This window comes from Pantherophis guttatus, chromosome 1, assembly GCF_059756535.1.
Source record: "Pantherophis guttatus breed Tessera chromosome 1, ASM5975653v1, whole genome shotgun sequence".
In the NCBI taxonomy this organism is placed as follows: domain Eukaryota; kingdom Metazoa; phylum Chordata; class Lepidosauria; order Squamata; family Colubridae; genus Pantherophis; species Pantherophis guttatus.
The window spans coordinates 252,751,771-252,768,891 of record NC_142063.1 but is presented as its reverse complement, the minus strand read 5'-3'; positions in this window follow the sequence as shown (position 1 = coordinate 252,768,891).

The window sequence follows — 17,121 nt, the reverse complement described above, 5'->3', positions numbered from 1 at the left end:
TTCAAGAAAGAAAAACCCGGAGTTCATTTTCATACAGGAAGGTACTTTTACTGAGTATGAACTGAATGCAACCAAAGAAAAACAAGGTCTGAGGCAATAGGCGCAAAAATCACATATAGAAAGCATCCCCAAAACCCTCCCCCCAAGGGTCCAGTCAGGATTATCCAATCCACATCCCCACAAGGTGTCATGGGGTGCAACTTCAGATGGCTCCATCCTTTTGGTATGCCAGGACAGTTGACCTTGACTGGTTATCAGCACGCCTTCCAGCTGCAGAGAAAACTTTCTCCAATTCACTCACTGTTATGAGATATCTCCACCAGCTCGCTTCCCCCCTCCCAACTACCCAGGCACTCCCGCCTCCCTCCGTTACAATGGCAGCTGTAGCAAACAAGCAATATAGAAGCGGAGGCTGACAGCATCTCTCTAGGGAGGGCATCACTATGCAAAATTCTCCCAAATAATTGGATGAGAATCAGGCTCTTCAAAGGAAAGGTAGATATCTGGGGGGTGGGGGGGGAGAGGGATTGGGAAATAATACAGGTAATTGTGGTCAATTTACAACCACAATTGAGCCCAACATTGATGTTGCTAAGGGAGACATTTGTTAAGTGAATTTTGCCCCATTTTATGACTTTCTTGCCACTGTTGTTAAGTGACTCACTGTAGTTGTTAAGTAAGTGACATAGTTGTTAAGCGAAACTGGCTTCCCCATTGACTTTGCTTGTCAGAAAGTCGCAAAAACTGATCACGTGATCCAGGACACTGCAACCGTCGTAAGTTTGAACTAGTTGCCAAGTAGCTGGATTTTGATCACATGACCATGGGGGATGCTGCAACAGTCATAAATTTGAAAAACAGTCATAAATCACTTTTTTCAGTGCCATTATAACTTTGAACAGTCACTAAATGAACTGTTGTAAGTCGAGGACTACCTGTAGTGGGATGGCTGAGAGGGAAAAAAAAAACCCTACATTTGAAATCATTATTATGAAAATTAAATATAATTAAAGTGGATATCAGCTAAGAGACACTGCTGGATCTCAGAAAGCTACAGAGTCAGAGCTGGTTAGTACTTGGATCAGATATCACCAGGAAATACAGGTAGTCCTCGACTTACGACCACAATTGAGCCCATATTTTTTATTGTTAAGTAAAATATTTGTTAAGTGAGTTTTGCCCTATTTTATGACATGTCTTGGGACACAGCAGCAGTCATATGTATGAACCAGTCGCCAAGCATCTGGACTTTGATCACATGATCCTGGGGCTGCTACAAAGGTCATAAATGTAAAAAAAATGGTCATAAATCACTTTTTTCAGTGACTTCAGTGTAACTTTTCATGGTCACTAAATGAATTGTTATAAGGTGAGGATAACCTGTTCTAGGACTATAAGCTAGACTCCCTTTTTATCACCTTGTGGTTCCTTAATTTGGGGTAGAGTCAGGGTGACTGAATGGAGCTGAGAGCATTTACTGGCTGGATGCCCTTCCTGACACCTCCATGGAGTTCGCAGCATATATTTTTTCTTTGCGTCCTAGGAGTGAAACATCTGTCACCAGCTAAGGATTGAACTCTCAATCTTCTAAATGGGAGGTGAGCATCTTCACTACTGGGCCACCGTGTTGCTTAGGCTGTATGAAAAACGAAAAACAACAACAACCACCCCACTTCTGCATTGTTGCCAAAAGCCTCTTACATAGACAAAGTCACCAAGTCACCAGAAGTAACATAGACTTGAAGAAGGCTTTCCTAACAATGAACAAGATTCTTCCCCAATTGTGCACGTAATAATTTCTTTCATGTTGAAAATGACAATTGATGATAACGTTAGGTAACCCCAGAGAACCACACTCAAGATCGTCGAGTGTTTTGTGCAATATTAGGAGTTCAGGTTTGCAAGTTTACTTTAGTGGCACGGAAAATTGCATTTGTGTGAGTAGTTAAGAAATCATTGGGGGGAAAAAAATCATTGGAATAGCAATTTAATGATCCTGGCAGGGAGTAATATCAGCTGTGCATGTCTATACACGTATCTATCTGACTGGTTTACCTGACTTTGTTCTTTTAATATTTGTGTATTAGATTAGTCTCAAAGTACCCAATCTGGTATGAAGATCAGTTTTTAAGGGCAATGTCCAAATTGCCTTGTAGACTGCTTAGAGGAGTCCTTACTGAAATTATAAATTAAATTATAAATTTAAAAAATGCATGAAGCTATTTGAAACCAACTCTTCCATTAATCCAATTTAAATAAAAAATGCATTATGATCTCATCTACCACCCAGAGGGCTTGAACAGCTAGTAAAAAAACTGACCAGTTTCCAGCTGTTTTTTTCTGAACATTTTCTGCCTCTGTGAATGCTGCTTGAAAAATGTCAGCCAATGTTGAAATATATCTTTCTTCTCATTGAAATGTCCTTATTCTTCATTTATCCATCTCTGAATATCACCTTAACTTCTTCCCTGTCACTATCAGTTTGCTAAGCATATTCTTAGTGAAGTTAGTGAATGAGACACTCATTTTCCACTTCGTGTCATACTGAAATTTTACTTATTTTCAGCTAATAAATTCATCTGTAATCCCTGCATTATACTGCATTTTGTGTAATAATCTCCAGTTTTGACCTGTCGTTTCTTCTAATCTTACTACTTTTATTCACAAGTCACAATGTGAATAAAACAAAGGGGAGATATTATGAAGCTTGGAAAAAAAAAAAGCTCTTTTTATGCAGGTGATTATATAACTGGAGATTTACATTATTGCAGTGGTTATTGAATTCATAGGTGGGTGATGGCTGGGTCGATATTATTCCTGTGTTACCGCTTGGGCCTAATCCATCTTTCTTCTTTTATAAATAATTCTGAATATCCTTGCTAAAAATAAAAAGCCCTGGTTTCATGCCAGATTGCTTCAAAGTGATAACTCTAATCCCACTGGGAAAGTATGAGCATCACTATGCAGTACTCTGTGCTCAGTTTTCCAAGCTTATTAATGAACTCTAGAAATACTGGCCTGTCCGCTCTCAGTTATTCCTGGGAGACACAAGGAGGATACATGCATGCAGAAGGACCAGGAAATAAACCAGGCTCAAATTTCATTACTAATCCTTTCTTAATTACAGAGGTTTTATCGATTTAACAGTCTCCTTCTTTCTTCTTCTTTTTAAGAATTTTTCCTGTACTGTTTCTCTCCCTTCACTTTTGGCATCTTTGACATATTTTTGGATTGCCTCTTACCTGCTAGTGGAACACACACACACACCCTCTCTCTCTCTTTCCTTCCTTCCTTCCTTCCTTCCTTCCTTCCTTCCTTCCTTCCTTCCTTCCTTCCTTCCTTCCTTTCTTAAATGTAGATGTTCCCATCTCAGAAATCTCATTATGCATCATGAATAAACTACCTTGCCATTTCTTTATTTGCTGCCATAAACCAGTCTTCAGATTGATAGTAGCAGCAGGCTACTATGGACCACTCCAGTGTAAAACACAAAGTCTTTAAACTGAGTTCAGTTTCTAGTGACTTCACAAATCACCCATGTTCTTTTCTGGATAATAATAATGAAATAATCTGTTATTGCCTTTTTCATGGACCTTTTTTCAGGTTCTCAATCTAATCGATTTTGGGGGACTTCCTGATGGTTTCCCATCAAATAATAACCAGGACTGACCCTAGATACTATTTTTTAAGGTCACCTTTTAAAAGGAAAATATCTAGTGTTTTATACCCATAGTTTCTAAACTTTCAGTCAGAGAGTAACTCTCCTCACATTTATTAATCTCTGATTTGTATTTCCAATTAAAACAAACCTTATGAGTTGAATCTTGGGCTAGCAATTAGAAGCATGTATCCAGATCATGACAATCCTGGCTTACATATAAAGCAGGGGTGAAATGCTCCCGGTTCGGACCAGCTCGGGCAAGTAGGTAGCGATGGCGGCAGACAGTTCAGAGAACTGGTAGCAAAAATCCCTGCCCCTGCCCTCGCCCCCCATGCCCAGCTGAGCCGCGCAATCATCAGAGCCTTTTTTTTTCTTTTAAATGGCTCTGACCAGCCAAGCTCTGATGATCCCAGCTGAGTTGCCTGCTAATCAGGCAACTCAGCTTGGATCGACAGAGCCATGTAAAAGAAAAAAACTTTTTTCCTTTTAAATGGCTCTGCCTGCTAATCGGTAGCAAAAATCCCTCTCCCTCTCCCCCCTCAGCTTGCTTACCTTAGCTGCTGGTCGCAACGCCTTGCTGTAATCCCTGCATCCATTGCATCAGCAAGCAACTGAATCTCCCTGCCTGCAATCAAGCAGGCAGGGAGTTGTGGACTTCAACTCCCAGAATTCCACAGCCAGCAAAGCAAAGCTGGCTGAGGAATTCTGGGAGTTGAAGTCTACAAGTCTTAAAGTTGCCAAGGTTGGAGACCCCTGTTCTATTGGGTAAGTTTTTTTCGCCTTTGGGAGCTTTAAAAAAATAGTTAATTGGGGGTTTTTTTAGTTGTTCTTTTTTTAGACCTAGCCATTTAAAGTTTAGGAAGTTTTAAATTTAGCTGCTTTTATATAAAAATAAAAATAAATTAAAATAAAATAATATTTGTGCAGCTTTCTGAGATTTAGTGTGTTTCTGTAGTGTTTCACTCTAACTACACAATCACACAAAATCTCACAAAGCTGTATGTGGAATTTTGTGTGTGTAAAGTGTGAAAGTTGGTTTTTGGGGCTTTTTGTGGCTGTGTGAGGTTCCTGCTTGTTGCAGGGGCCATTTTGGGTCTAGCACAGCTGCTTTTATATTGTGGGTGAGCCAGTTGTGTTGTGTTGTGTTTTGTAGGTTAAAAAAGGGCAAAGAAGTGACATTGACTTGGCCACAGCCACCTGACCAACAAGCCACGCCCTCCCAGTCACCTTACCACCAAGCTCCACCCACTAATTAAGCCACCCCCACAGAACCGGTAGCAAAAAATTTTAGATTTCACTCCTGATATAAAGCCGAATCCAATGTAGGATGAAGGAAAGTAACAGAAGTGTAGGATTGGGAGATTTGGCTTGGTGAAGGACTATGAAAAGGTTCTAGGAATAGTAGTCACAAAAGTGCTTTTTCAAGAGGCAACTGGACTTTCTTTTTTAATTTTTTTATTTTTTATATCCCAACATAAACATAAAATATATCTTTTAAGAATGAAGTCTTGATCTGGTCATAAGTAGGTACAATTGCTTACATTTTTTAACAAACTCCATTCAAAATTTCCTCATTGCATCTTTTAAAATTACAAATTAAAACAAAATTTTTTAACATAAATTCTAACATCTTAATTTAGGCCATACTATTATATCACCACAAATCTTAATTCCCAAATAAACTCCACTCATTTTTATATCCAAATATAAATCAAAGTTCATTCTAACTCTTTCCTAAATTTCCTCCATTACTTCTTTTAACATCAATATCAAAACACAAATTTAAGAAATATTATAACCTCTTAATCTAAGTATTTACCTTACTATTTTATCACCACAAATCTTAATTTCCAATATATACAACTCTAATTTTATTTCAATTTATAAATCAAAATTCTATCTGTATTTCTTAATGTCTGGACCCATTTCCTCCAATCTTTAGATCTTAAACTTTGTCAATTTACACTTAATTTTCTTGATCTTATCATCTATTACACATTTCATTTTACACAGAATAATCTCAAAATCGTTTTACTTCATTTTAATTGTCTTCCAACATATTCTTTTTCACCCCATATTAATTTGACTATTTTCCAGTATATTCTCCTCTATATCTCCAGCTATTGTTTAGCTGATTTCCAGCAAATTTTATTTTAGCTGAATTTCAGCATATTCTCCTCCATAATTCCAACTGTTGTTTGGCTGGTTTCCAGCATTTCCAACTGGACTTTCTTGTTCTTGTTTGAAGACATTTCGCTTCTCATCCAAGAAGTTTCCTGGATGAGAAGTGAAATGTCTTTGAAGAAAAAAAAAATACAGTTGCCTCTTGAAAAAGCACCTTTGGGACAATCATGAGCTGGATGACTGAGAATCTCCTTAGTCATCTAGGAATAGTAGTGGACCATTAGCTTAACTTGAACAAGCAGTGTGATGCTGCAGCTAAAAGTGCTAATGTAGTCTTAGGTTACATTAATAGAGATCCCAAGTTATAAGAGGCAATAGTTTCATTATCTGATATAACTATAGCTTGCATTAGGAGGATTGTGTCCAAAATTTACCACAGCATTTTAAAGTGAATATGAAGATATTGGAACCAGTTCAGAGGGAGAGCTACCAGGATGCTTAGCGGTCCCTAAACCAAGCCCTCTAAGCTTACAAAAAGGAAAAATTGGGAGAAATACAGTGTGGTCTAGAAAAATCACAAGCCCTGACACTTGTGAAACAGGGGTGGCTGATTGTTGAAAGCAGACCAGGACAAGAATCAAGTGGTTGAAAGAAAAACAAAAAATAATCACTTCAGAGTTTTCCTGCCAAACTGTGAACCACATAGACAAAGTTTACAGACCAATTTATGCAGTGTTGTATTAACCATTAAGCAGACTAAGCATGGGCTTAGGGCACCAAAGCGGGCACCACAAAGTTGAGAAAGAAAAAAAAAACAATGAAGTTTGTACAGTATGTACAAAGGAGGGGGTCACCGAGATTTGTCAGTGCTTAGGGCACCAGTGAGCCTTAATTTACGCCTTGGTGTCTAGTCTACACATACAGGTAGTCCTCAACTTACAAATATAATGGCGCCTGCCCATCACAGTAGTAAGTCATGACGATCATATTCAGATTTGGTGTGCTTGTGAAAATGACTCGGGGATTTGCACATGCCAAGTTTCAAAAACCTGAAATGTAGAGTTTCAGTTTATGTGGAACAAAATTTTGAGAAAATCCATGTGCCACGGGTGATAAATCTTGCCAAGTCTCTCTGATGGAGAACTATTGTACTTCTCTTTTACAGTTGTCAACCTTCTCTGAAAAGGATGAGGCTGCCAGCTGTGAACCATCTGGTCTAATAGAAAGATCCCTATCAGTTTTGAATTGCAGTTAAGCAAGGTATGAAAGACTGCCGCAAGATTGGTGCCTATGTGACTACATTTATTTTATTTACTTTGGCTAATTACTGTAGATTTGGCTCTAAATGAACAAAGGGAGGTTGCTCTTTTTCAACTAGTCTTGAGATTTGATAGCTTCTGGAAAATATATAAACTAGGAATACTTTCAAAGAAGTTCAATAAAACATTCACACACCCAATTCTTTATAAATTGGAAGGACTATGTTTTTATTAAGGGTTTAATCCAAATACTCATGGGAGCAAGTTCCAGGGATAAGAAAGAAGAGATCTTTTCAAGTGGGATCACAGAAAGAGATCTGTTTCACAGTTGTTTCTTCCTTAAACCAACAGGAGGAAAATCCAACATTTGATGATGATGCAGAACAGTCTTGCAAGCTTAAGGTAGAGCGATTGCACCTGAACTGCAAAATGGCAAATGAATATTGTATGGCAAACAAAGCCATAGACAACTCACATCCATTGTTGCCCAGGGGTCATCTAGATTTTTAGCAGTTCAGATACACTAGCCCTGATCCCCCCAGCCCAGAATCCAGTCTCCACCATTCTGTCATCTAGCTCCTCTTCTGATGAATAATAATGTTTTTGCATTACCATATCTGGTCTATAAATATCTAGATGAGCACAAAATAGTAGCAACTCAGTATCCCTCTGTTCCCATCTAGTGGTTGTCCAGATTTTTGCAGATCTGATATGGTAGTGCTAAAAGAAAAGCAGAAAATATACAGGACTAGGTCAGATTACAAATTATCAGGCTCCAATTTTCCTACTTTGGACACATTATGGGAAGACCCAGATCTCTGGAGAAGGCTCCTATGTTGGGAAAGGTGGAAGGAAAGGGTAGCAGAGCACAACCAGCAGCAAGATAGATGGATTCAGTTACCGTGACAAAGGTTGCAGGGGTGAAATCCAGCAGGTTCTGACACGTTCTGGAGAACCGGTAGCAGAAATATTGAGCAGCTCAGAGAACCGGCAAATACCACCTCTTAGCTGGCCCCTGAGTAGGGTGGGAATGGAGATTTTGCAGTATCTTTCCCCTGCTATGTCCACCAAGCCACACCACACCCACCAAGTCACGCCCACAGAACCGGTAGTAAAAAAAATTTGGATTTCACCACTGGTGTATTGTTAGAAGTCTTTAAAATCCAGGTTAGGGATAGTGTGTCATAGAGGAAATGTATCTATGTCATCATTAATACTTGATATTAATTTGATGGCACATATTCAGATCAGTATCTGTGGAGATTCTCAATCATCCAGGTTTATGGTTGTCCCAAAGGTGCTTTTTCAAGAGGCAACTGGATTTTCTGGGATTTTCTTTGAAGATGTTTCTCTTCTCATCCGAGAAGCAGAGCTGAAGAAGCTTCTTGGATGAGAAGCAAAATGTCTTCAAAGAAAAACCAGAAACTCCAGTTGCCTCTTGAAAAAGCACCTTTGGGGTAATCAGATTAGGTTATGTATTGGATAGCTGCCAGCACAGATGCATGTAAACATATGACTTTGTTCTTCTGGCATGTACATTTTCATTCTAATACTCAGGCATGGATCCATTATCTTGGTAGATTGTACTTGGGACAATTAGGACACCATATCCTTACCAGAAGTATAACCCATTGTTACTTGTGAGCACTTGCTGAATTGGATCTTCTATTTTCTGGACAACCTTCTGATATGTGCTGACATATACTGAGTCACATTTGCCATATTGATGCTTGTTTAGAAAGATGAGAAAAGATTCTTTCACAGCCAATGTAATCTGTAAGCATTTAGTGGAGCTCATGAGGAAAAGATAAGTAAAAAGGAAATAAAGAAATAATACTGTGTAAATATAAGACACTATCTTTTCCAAACATGGAAGAGATTATTTGCCATCAGCATTGCTAAGAGAGAAAATGTGAAAATAAATAAAAACAGGCAAGCTTTTCTTAATTCTGTCTCTCTCTCTCTTTTTTCATTTTTGAAAAATCTTTCCTTTTTGTTATTAGGACAAACCTCCTCTCCATAAGCAAGGTAGCAATCTAAAACAGGGGTCTCCAACCTTGGCAACTTTAAGCCTGGCGGACTTCCAACTCCCAGAATTCTGGGAATTGAAGTCCTCCAGGCTTAAAGTTGCCAAGGTTAGAGATCTCTGATCTAAAGGAAATAAAAATAGTCATGAAGTCACTAAGAATTATGTTGGAAAACTCCAAACTCAACTCCGGTCACTAACCCTCCATCACAGCAACCTGGATGAGAATACAATATAAAGAGAGATGTCTGGGAAGTGGAGAGAGGCTGTGTTAAAAAAGTCAGTATGTCAGCCATATCCACATGACCCAAAGCCTTCTCCCCCTTTTTTTATGTCACTGGACTCAGATTGTGCAGTTGGAGGGGGGCTGCTAATTTGGCTTTTTTGATTGCCTCCTCTGCAGGGAAAACTATTGTTATATTGTGATGCAGTCTAAATGGATGCTGAGAGAAATGGGGCTGTTATCACAAAACTGTCCCTAGCAGTAACAAGGAATTTCATTTAGAGAATTTTGTGTTGCAATATGCAGAAGAAGAAAATAAAACCCCATCTATTTCTTTCATTGTATATCACAGAAATGGAATACGTTAGCTGCCACAAAGTGGAAAATACCAATTCAGTGGTTAGGAACATTTAGGGAAAGAATTACAAATAAAGCAGCCTCTGTTCCTCTTATGGCATGCTTTTTAAGTGACAACCAAAAAGGTAGAAGATTAGGGATTTTGCAAAAGGTAAAATAACTGTTTTCTAACATGGTAGTTAAAGGAAAAATATCACCTTGCTTATTTATTTATATGTTTTTCTATCCTGACCTGCTAATGCATATTGATTTAATTTCACGTACGGATATTTCAGAAAGCTACTATTCAAAAACCTAGATGCAAAATGCTGGTTTTCAGAAATAATAGCACAGAAAAATTTACGAAATTTTAAATGTCAAATAAAATCAGGACTCTCTAAAGCTTTTTTTTTCTCATCAAAGCTTTATTTTGACAAAATTGAAGCCCTCTGCACTCATTAGCTTCAGCAGTTTATTTTTGTTCAAATATATATTGTTTATATAAACAGTGAAAAGGCTTGTTACAATTTTTCAAAGAGTTTTGTGTGAATAAATGGTTATGAAAAAGTTCTATTTCATGTACATACACTGATCAGTTTTGGCACAAATGTAGTACAATAATTGCAACTTTTCCCAAACAGTACAGAACAATAAACAAGATCTCTTTCAGCAAAATTCTTGTCTGTGGTGTGGTTTGGGCCCAATTCACACAAATATTCAAAAGGTTATTTTACTTTTTGTGAGCTATCAATCTGTTTGGGGGCCTGAAATACTTTAGCACAGTTAACCACTCTCAGGCATTTTTTTTTTTTAAAAAGTGTCACAACAGCATCACGTGAATATGCATCTCATAAAATAATTCACCTTATGAGCTTGAAAAATAAAAGCAATTTTGTGAAAGTTTTGTTCCATCAAATATAGGGGAATTTGATCTCAACTTGAAGTGTTATATAAAAACAGATTTAATTTCTTAAATCTCAGCATTCTGTCTGATTTGCAAATAAAATGTTTGAACCTTTTCATGAAGAAGAAATGACATTTTTTGCCCCCGAAGTCGTTGCTACCCACCATGCAAAATTCAAGATTTACATATAATTAGGCTGACAAATGTTCTGCATGAAGAAAATGTAAACATTATTTTCTGTATCATTTCTTTCCTCTATTTAATTCTATTCTAACCAGAAAAAAACCAACAAGGAAAAGTAACCACGGATGTCTTGGAGGCAGGGAAAAAAATACCTGCAGATATCCTGATGTCTTTCTGCAAATGACATGAATTACATATTTGCGACAGAAGTGATGATGTAGTTATACAACTGCTTTATTTGCAATATGATATCATGGCGTATGTACCATTTGAGGTAACTGTGGCTGATGGATATAACTAATGACTAAAAAACAACAGAAAATCTAACAATCATGAAAGGTACTTGAAGTCAAGATTAAGCTGTGCATTATTAAATTAACTTGTAAACATGGGTATTTTTTTTCTCTTCCATCTCCCATTACAATAAGTTGATTAAAGGCTTGTGTTAGAGAATTTTTTTTTTCCAATTTACATTAAGCTTCGTTTGTTTTCTTATTTGGCACTGGGATTACATGAAAGGTCTTTTTCTTGGGTTTTTTTTTTTTTAATATGATGAAACAGGGGACAGTTATTAATGATAACACTGATAACAATTCTGAATTTTCCATGTTGTAAAGTGTAACATTTGTAACATCAATTGCTTAGTCTTCTCTCCATGCAAGTTTTATTTTCTTTAGTAGATTGCTATGCCACCTTTTCTCCCTGAGATCAAGGTAGCTTACATAGGGCTTTCTCATTGTGCTATCCTTGGAAAAACTTACCTAGTCAGCTAAACTGAGAGTGATTGGCTGAAATTTGGCCAGTGAACTGCGATCCCAGTCCTAATCCAATACTTTAACTGCCACACCATACTGGCATATGCAGATGATCTGAGAAGCAGGCGACAGAACTTTTGTGAAGCACAGAAAAACAAAAATAAAGTTGCTTACTAGTGAATGTTGACAATGGTACTATAGTACATATAGTATATATTTATGAAACTTCACAAACTTTTGTTGTGATTCAGAACTGCAGTAGACAACATATGAGAAATGGGTAATGGATAAGGATATTTTAGTTTTGAATGGGGTACAGAAATTGGTAGCTTATTAGTAACAACTAAGTTTGGCTTCTTGGATACTTCAAAATGTGATCGCTGCTCAGAGTTACATGCAGAATTCTTAGATATGGATAATTCATAGTACAGGAAGTCCTTGACATACGATTATTTGTTTAGTGATCGTTCAAAGTTAGGATGGTGCTGATAAAAATGACTTACAACCTATCCTCATACTTATTACTGTCATGAATGTGAGGTTCAAACTCACACTACCTCTTCAGTTACAGGATCAAAATTTGGGCACTTGGAAACTGGTTATGTATTTACAACAGTTGCATCATCCTGGGTCATGTGATCACCATTTGAAACTTCTCCTGGGGGCTTCCAACAAGTTAAAACAATGGGGGAAGCTGGATTTGCTTTGTGACCTTGGCAAAAAGGATTGTATAACCAGGTATGACTCTTTTAATAACTGCATCTCTTAGTAACACAAGTTCCATTCCCAATTATGGTTGTAAGTCAAGGACTATTTGTATTATTTTCAAAATGTTTCCAAAATTTGCCTGAACTCTTTCCATATTTCCTAATTCTGAATTCACATCAGAGTGTAAAATACAAATAGGATGGTTCTAATTGGTTTTCAGTATTGTGGTTAATTGGTTCTGGAGAAGACTCCTGAGAGTCCCTTGGACTGCAAGGCGATCAAACCGGACAGTCCTAGAGGAGATCAACCCTGACTGCTCTTTAGAAGGCCAGATCCTGAAGATGAAACTGAAATACTTTGGCCACTTAATGAGAAGGAAGGACTCACTGGAGAAGAGCCTAATGCTGGGAACAACTGAGGGCAAAAGAAGAAGGGGACAACAAAGAATGAGATGGCTGGATGAAGTCACTGAATGAGCTTAAATGGTCTCCGGAGGTTGATAGAGGACAGGAAGGCCTGGAGGAAAGTTGTCCATGGGATCACGATGGGTCGGACATGACTTTGCAATTAACAACAACTGTGGTTAATTATGGTTCAGTAAGTTAAAGGCAAATTGCAACTTCAACTTACATGGTTGAGAGGGCAGGAAAAAAAGAATGTGCCACGGCTGTCCGTATCCACTCCTCCAATAGTCTATTTTTTTCAATCTGTTTATTGTATGAAAACTGAAGGAGGTAAACGTGATGCCATCAATGGTGGTGGTAGGCTTTATGCCAATCATAAGCAAGCAATATGTCCAGCCTCCTACCGCCCCATGGGAATTTCCAGGCCTGAAAGTCACAACTGGGGATATGGGATGTTATGTAGCAAATTGGGAGGACAGACGCGCCCTATGTTGATGTAGGAGGAAGAGGTGGCCCATGAAGTAAGTATTCAGAGTAAGATTGTTGGGAGGGTAAGAATATATGTGCTGATGGAATGCAGTGGTGACTTCTTCAGCCTGATTGAGTCAACAATAACTAAGACAGAAGTTGGAAGTCTATAAAAGCCATAAAACTGTAGCCATAACTGTAGCCATAAAACTACAAAACTGCCCATCTACTTGTGGATTAAATAAGATATCATGCTCTCTATTTCCTCAATCCCCACCATTACCATCTGCCAATCTGCAGCTGTTTTATACAGGATGTACAATCCAAGTGGTATTTGTCACTGCTCTCAGAAGACCATACTTTCTGCAAGGAGTATCTCTATTGTTGCTAAAAGATGGAAGATGAATTATGCATAATCAATCTGAGAAATCACATCCTGAGAAAACTTTCCAAATGCTCCTTGTAGTAATTGATCAATTAGACATTTTGTAAATTGCAATTAAGCAAACATAGAGTTGAGAATTCAAACGCAAAAATAAATCCCAAACAATATCAGACAGAGTTTTGTCTTGGGCGTCCTCCTGGATTCACGGCTGTCTTTAGAAGAGCACTTGACAGCCGTGACCGGGAGGATTTTTCATCAGGTCCGCCTGATTCGCCAGTTGCGTCCCTTTCTGGATCGGGACTCGTTACGCACGGTCACTCATGCCCTTGTCACCTCCCGCCTGGACTATTGCAACGCTCTCTACATGGGGCTCCCCTTAAGGAGCACCCGGAGGCTCCAACTGGCGCAGAGTGCGGCCGCGCGGGTGGTAATGGGAGCAACATGGCGTTCCTATGTAACACCCCTCCTGCGCGAGCTGCACTGGCTCCCGGTGGTCTTCCGGGTGCGCTTCAAGGTTTTGGTTACCACCTTTAAAGCGCTCCATGGCTTAGGACCTGGGTACTTGCGGGACCGCCTACTACCACCAATAGCCTCCCACCGGCCGGTACACTCCCATAGAGAGGGGCTCCTCCGGGTGCCGTCAGCCAAACAATGCCGACTGGCAGCCCCCAGGGGGAGAGCCTTCTCTGTGGGGGCACCTACTATCTGGAACGAGCTCCCCCCAGAGATACGGAGGATCCCGGATCTGCGTACCTTCCGCCGCGCTTTAAAGACCTTACTATTTCACCAGGCGGGCCTGGCCTAATTTTCTCCCTCTTTTATAAAAGATTTTTAATTTTTAAATATCTTTTAGTATTTTATACATTCAATTTTAAATTGGTTTTAAAAGTTTGGGGTTTTAAATTTGTCGGGGCCAAAATTATTTAATTTGATTTTATCCTACTTTTAAATTTTGTATGTATGTGTTTTATTGTTTGGCTGTGCACCGCCCTGAGTCCTTCAGGAGTAGGGCGGTATAGAAATCAAATCAAATAAATAAAATAAATAAATTGATCTATGCGGAACCTTTCAAGTGTGGTGTTGATCACTGGCTACTTATATTAGACTAAATGGTTCTGTCCTTGGTGCCAAGAAAAAAAAAACCTGAATCTCTTATTGCTGTGAATGAGAACTACGGCACAAACATCCTGTTTTACAAAACCTGCATACAGTTAACCCTTGACTTACGACCATTTGTTTACTGACAGTTCAAAGTTACGACAGCCTCAGAAAAAATGACTTATGACCCATCCTCAAAATCATAATCATTGTACCCACCGCCTTTCAATTCAGACACATTGCAATCAACACATAGTTGTGATAGTTGCGGTGTCTTGCAGTCACGTGATTGGAGTTTGCGATCTTCCCAGCTGGCTTCCGACAAGCAAAGTCATTTGGGGAAGCCAGGTTTTATTTAATGACCATGTGATTCACTTAACAATGTGTGAGTCGCTTAATGGTCACAGTAAAAAGGGTCGTAAAATCCGATCTGGTCTTAATGATTCACTTTATAATGGCACTGGCTTCTGACAAAAATGCCAATCGCAATTGTCGTTGTACACTAAGAGCTACCTGTACATCTGGGAGAAAGAATCGTGAAAAAACCCTTGAAATACAAAATATTTACAAGTAATTAGAATACTGCCTATTTTTTTTTCCAATGAAAAGCTTGTTTCTAGCAAGCAGAAGTTCAATTCTTTTTAAGAGAAAAAGGAAGATGGATTAATATAGTCCTACAAAGAGAGCATATTTTTCTACAATGCTTTTTGAAGGTCTTCCAAAAAGGACCTCCAAATATTGGTTATATTGGTTGTAACCTACTCCAAAAAGGAGGATTGGTTATAAACTGTGAGGTCCTCCCTCACTGCTTATAACCAACTAAGTCAGTGTTTCTCAACCTTGGTAGCTTGAAGATGGGTGGACTTCAACTCCCAGAATCCCCCAGCCAGCGCTGCTGGCTGGGGGATTCTGGGAGTTGAAGTCCACCCATCTTCAAGCTACCAAGGTTGAGAAACACTGAACTAAGTTATAACCAAGGAGAGCAACCAAGGAGGGCAAGTAGAGAAACTCTACTGAATTATTATAATACTATACAGAAGTGAAGAGGGTTCCTTAAGTTCTCTGTTTATGCAAATATATCTGTGAGGCTTCTATACGAGGATTCAAATATGAATTCAAAAACTAGCTCAAGGTCTCTGGGATCCCTCTGGGTTAGTTTAGCTTGGCAGTTTAGTTGATTTATGAATGGCTCAGCTGATGTGCAACCCCAGTTATGATCTCAAATCTCAAAGAAGGATTTCTCGTGCAACGATTTCTATCTTTTCTGCATGAAGCAGTCCATTCCTGCAATGAAGGAAGCCTTGCTTGCTCTCTCTCTCTCTCCTCCTAGTTCCTGATCTTGAACAAGCTCTCTCTTTTTTTAAAACCTACTGAACTGATTCAGCAGTGGTAAATTAAGAGGTTTTTTTTTCCTCCCCCCTTTTTATGAATCAAATTACTGTGCCTAGCTCGGAGCTGCTTGCTTTTGTTGTTAGTGTTTGTTTTGTTTCTTTTGTACAGACTAGGGACCGTGCAATGAATTTTACTTCTTACAGCCAAAAAAAAAAAAAGCCTTTTACTTACAACATATTGCCATGCTTCAGCCAATAGCCACAATAGGCACTGAAAGAAATGGGTTGAAAAATGGGGGACATTTTATCATGCCACCTTCACACCTCTTCCTGAGGTTTCTAGAAACATAAGAAATGATGGCCTGGTAGGATTGTCTTTCTTTTTGAAAACAACTGGACAACACATTCTAAAAAGGAGGAAGGCATTTCCTTTTGTTTCAGATATGTGTGTGTGTGTGTGTGTGTGTGTACATATTGTAGGGACCTAATAATCAGTTGGGGGGGCACAATGACAGCAGTTAAAGTCACGAAGCTTGTCAGCTGCAATGCTGAGAGCTCAGGTTTGAGACCCGAGTGCTGTGTGACAGAGTGAGGCTCTCGCCCTAACTCCTGCCAAGCTAGCAGTTCAAAAGCATGCAAATGTGAGTAGATAAATAGGTACCATTTCAGTGGGGCGGTAACGGCATTCTCAATGTATAGTCATGCTGGCCACATGACCATGGAACAATGCTGGCTCCCTTGGCTAAGAAATGGAGCTTAGTATTGCCCCCTAGAATCAGGGACAAGTGGACAGGGGAAAGTTTTAGCTTTTAATGATCAGTTAGTGGGACAGCAGGGATTGACTTGTTCTCAGTATTTGAAGAATATAGTTCAACTGAAGAACTATAGGGTGTTCCTTTTCAAATTATTTGAGAGAGATTTGGGTGCTATATCGTATCCCTTTATCCCAAACCATCTTTGGAATTAAAAGGCAATTTAATCACATTTTCACTCCAGCCCAATGATCCACAGAAGGATCATTCCTTGCATTCCTTTCTGGATTAATCTTTGCAACTGGCTTTTGAATGGCATTATTCTAAAAATTGGGCAGAGCCAGAATACTAAAATTGATTTAATTAATCTAGATGAAATGGATAAATTAAGATATAATTAAAATTAAATAGAGTTAATGAACTACATCAAATATCACTCTCTACATATTAAACATTTTCTGCCTTCTGTTACATGAACATTATGATGTAATTTGTGACGGTATT